The sequence below is a fragment of the Clupea harengus genome, chromosome 26 (genome assembly GCF_900700415.2).
Source record: "Clupea harengus chromosome 26, Ch_v2.0.2, whole genome shotgun sequence".
Taxonomy (NCBI): domain Eukaryota; kingdom Metazoa; phylum Chordata; class Actinopteri; order Clupeiformes; family Clupeidae; genus Clupea; species Clupea harengus.
In genome coordinates this window covers 11,836,271-11,840,567 of record NC_045177.1, presented here as the reverse complement: position 1 = coordinate 11,840,567, position 4,297 = coordinate 11,836,271, and the positions used below count along the sequence as shown (strand labels likewise).

Sequence of the window (4,297 nt, the reverse complement as noted above, 5' to 3'; positions counted from 1 at the left end):
AGATACGTACAAATTTACTTAAGTAAAGTAACGAAGTAAAAATACTTCGTTACATTCCACCACTGGAAATATGATAGATGTTGCGGCTGTCACTCATGCTCTGATTCATTTACTTATCCATTAAATGTATTCCTTTATTCATTTGTTTTCTCTGATTCATTTATATCAGCCAGTTAAATCACGATATCACACATACCAGAGGCAAAAACGCACCGATGAGGCTACAGGTTACAAACCAGCTAGCTTCTACATTGATCTTCAATTAAAGTGTTAGCAGCAAGCTAACAATAATGGTCTAGAGCTTCAGTTAAGACCTACAATATTCTGTTTGCCCTGACAGTGTTCGTGTAGTATATAAACAACAAACCGAGTCGATGTAGACATATAAAAGTCGTGTAAACACCTGTATTCACCTTTATTCACATAAAATATTTCCCAGTAACAGAATCCCGAGACTCTGCCATCTTGCTTTGATTTTTTGTATTACTCCCGCCCATCTGCACAACTTCAGCTGCCAATTCTCACACACGCCAAACTGATTGGTTACCACGTGGTCTGCCATTGCATAAAGTTAAAGAATCGTCAACTTTGGAAGGGAGGCGGAGGCGTTTTGTTGCTCGACAGACGGGCTATCGTCTCCATTCATTCCCAATGAGAGCGGGACGATTAAGGCCCTAATTGAAACGAAGCATTACTCAGGGACCTATGTTGTTAAGTGAGGGTGGTTTGGCGCATTCCACTTGAACTCCCCTCGCCGACCAACGCATTTGCTACGGTGAAACGATAACGTCTTCCCGCAGAGTGTACTTATCACTTTGGTTTTATTGAATGTTCCATCTTTGGTTTTTGGAACACAAACTTCCCATCCAGAAAGTCCTCAGGTTCATCAGAATTATCACTGTTGTTTGTTTGTTTGGATAGCAGCTGCCGTCTGACTGCATTAGAAACGGCGACTAGTGCAGATTGAGTGGAATTGTGGGTAGCCTATATTGGAAGCTCATTCTGCGCATGAATTAAATGCGTTAAAAAACATAACGCATTAATCCTGTAATTTAATCATAACGCGTTATTTTTCACAGCTCTAGTCTTTATACAAGGTATGTCTAAATCCGATTGGGAAAGGGAACTGTACTTTACCCAATAATAATAAAGCGACATTCATGGCATGAGAACTGCACGTTTTATTGGTGGGCATTGCTCTCATGCCATGAATGTCGCTTTATTATTATTGTATTATATGACATTGTAAAGACTACGTCTACAGGCGTGACTCTGCACTACATTATTGGCCGTAGGCACACAGGTTGTTTTCCGGGGGATGAGAAAGTCAATAGTTTCAGAACTGGTTAGACAGCATGCCATTCAGACTCACCCACGTGTGGTGCGGCTGGCTGGTTCATTCCATATTGAGTTGGGGGAAATTGGCCTGGACCTATATGAGAGGGGTTAAGAGATCCTCAGTATGCAATCTTAGTGAAGACAGTTTAGGATACCAACAAATTATGTTTCAAAACACATAGGAAAACATATGCTAACCACCCCACAACATGAACAGACTTTGTGGAGCTACACAGTGGCCATGATTGCTTGAGAAAGCAGCTGACCTTGCTGGTGTGCAGGTAACGGCGGATAAGCGGCACCATAGCCAGGATCTGTGGGTAATCCCGGGTAAGGAGGAGGAACTGGATTCTTTTCCATGAGCTAACTGCGACAAAATGAATAAAAAGAAATGTGAGGTTGCTTGTGAACCCAAAAGAGTATTCAAACACACTTACATTCACACATCAACAATGAATGAGGGAGGACACAAATGAGGCTCTTTAGGACGGGGCCAACACGGATTCTTTCTGTAATTCTCTGTGTCTGTCTCATTTTATTCCTTTGAGCTGCCTTAAGAATTTTATTTAAGAAAATAAATAATGAAGGATTTGAGTTCAGTATATTTCCCTAAGTGCATCTTGTAACCATATTACTTGTTCTGACGTGAGGTGTACATTCTACTAATAATCAGTTATTTAAATATTACAGACAGCCTTAGTATAAAGTGAGGCCTGGAAGGCCTGGAGGACAATTAACAAGGTGCATAGGTGAGGGTACGAAGAGGGCTAAACATGAGAGATAAATGAGAGGATAAAGCTGCACATAGAAAAGGAATGTGGGATAACTAGAATGAGGGTCTGTTACACCCTACACACAGTGACCACAGTACAACACTGCCTAACGCACTTTCACAGTAATATGTACATCTCTATGCTATGCCAAATCATTTGTGAAGTTAGTCAATCATTTACCCACCTGTCAAGAGAGCCTAGCACATATCAAGTGTCTTTATAAGACACAGATAACACATAAGAAGTCATAAGGGCCATTGTGAAAGGCCATCCCATTTTTCCATTTTTAACTGTATTCAAACCAGCTTAAGTATTTACCTAGAATGACCCAGAATTCAGACAAACGCCCATACTTTTAATTAGCATTCAATCTACAAAACAATTTATTTCTCACACACTTTATGCCTGTCCTTCTTTCACTCTAACTTTGAAAAGATGTCAGTTAATATCCAGTCGTCATGCTATACAGTAACATTCACTCACCTGTATGTGTGTGACACAGGAGATTCAGGTCTTTAACAGATGCTCCTTCAGTCAGTGGCAAAGGGAGACTGGGGTTATAGATGACCAAACTCCACAGGCAGTGGTGTAGGTCTGAACCACAAGCATCTCCAATTCTAGCCATATATACTGGGGACTGGGGACTGGGGACTGGGGACTGGGGACTTGGGGGGAGCTGAGCAAACTCCACAGTCACTCCAGATGGGTGTGGCTACTGTCTGTTTGTCTTTCACCTAGATCAAACAAAGGTAGTCTTCAGCTGTGGGGGTTAAAGCTAAAACAAACATGTATAAAACCACAATCACCCAGCAAACACAAGCTCAAACCAAACGTATAGGTAATGCAGACCAGCATTGTTCCTGTTGTTTGTTTGTTAGTTTGTAGTTGTTTTAGTAGACCTCCTCGTCTGTTAGGGTTGTATTGTATTTTTGATCGTATCTGAGTTATATCGTATCTTTGCACAATTCCTGCTTGACATGACATGACTATAATTATGACATATCAAACATGGCAAAGAACAGTAGCTGATCAAACATCAATTTAAATAAACTTGTTATGGGAGCCCTATCCTATCCTATCCTGAGCTCAAACAGCCTTGCTCATTACCTCGGATGTTTTTCAGACACATGTAACTTATGGCATCTTATTTTTTAGGCTGTGTAGGTCTAATTAGTAGGCATATTATTCTCCACTGTGAATATTTCCTTGACATAGTCCTTGACTATAATGTAATACTTTTTGTTGAATTCAGCTAAATTCTTCTGACGTTCTGCGTGCGTGCAGGGAGGGGGTGTAGGTTTAGTATTTTTGCTTGAAATGCCCATCCCTACTTCATACAACTTTTAAATGTCTGGGCTTGCACCCCAACAACATGGCATGACATAATGTTGAAAAAAAAATGTGGTTAAAAGACGGGTGCAGTCCATACACAGGCTTGTGTATTGCCCAGGGTATTAGGCCTAGAACAGCACACCACACTGCCCCTTCCAACAAACTGGCACACGCCTCCACTTTCCCCCCCGTCATTCCAAGGTGATAACGCATGCCACTGTAAACAGAAACACATGCATGTCAGACAGTAATTTGAGAACTCAGACTGTCCGAGGCATACAGAGAGAAATGGATAGACTTGAGAACATCTGGGGAAAGTGCCACGAATGGAGAGGCTGGACTCAGAGGTTATAGAGCAGTGATGTGAGGCAGTAGAGGAGATAATGAGGAGATCTGTAGGCAGCTTGAACAAGGGGTGGCGGAGATCCTGCTGAGAAGGGACAAGCAGTGGAAGAAGGAGATTACCCACGTTAGGTCCAGAACTTCTTTCTTTCCGACCACACCGGCGGATAATGATACACCTCCTTCAATCTCATCTTCTCCTTATAACAAGCCTCCCATTCATTTAGAATTCCCAACCTTTGGAAAAATGAGAGAGACACGTGACATACTGGAATTCACTGAAAATTGTCAAATCTGGCTGGTATTCAAACAAGGCCTTTTAGTCAGCTGAGGCGTGTTTTCAGTGGGAGAGAGTTACTCCTTCTGATGTGTATTTTGGGCTTTGTAACTTTGCAGACCAGTTACATGAACAAAAAGCTATACAACACATTAAAGGAAAGGGAAAAATTGTAAAAGCATAATAGTAATTGGTAATTTAATATTGGTCTGTGCCCAGACAGGAGAGTAATCTA

At 41.5% G+C, this 4,297-nt stretch overlaps 1 long non-coding RNA gene across 1 annotated transcript; it reads right to left on the bottom strand.

Moving 5' to 3' along the window:
- Positions 1 to 1,318: 1,318 nt before the first annotated feature.
- Positions 1,319 to 2,666, bottom strand: LOC116219902. The gene is made up of 3 exons (XR_004163347.1): positions 2,595 to 2,666; positions 1,605 to 1,705; positions 1,319 to 1,432 (listed from the first exon to the last, which is right to left on the bottom strand). It is a non-coding gene; the product is annotated as an uncharacterized LOC116219902 (long non-coding RNA).
- Positions 2,667 to 4,297: the final 1,631 nt, after the last annotated feature.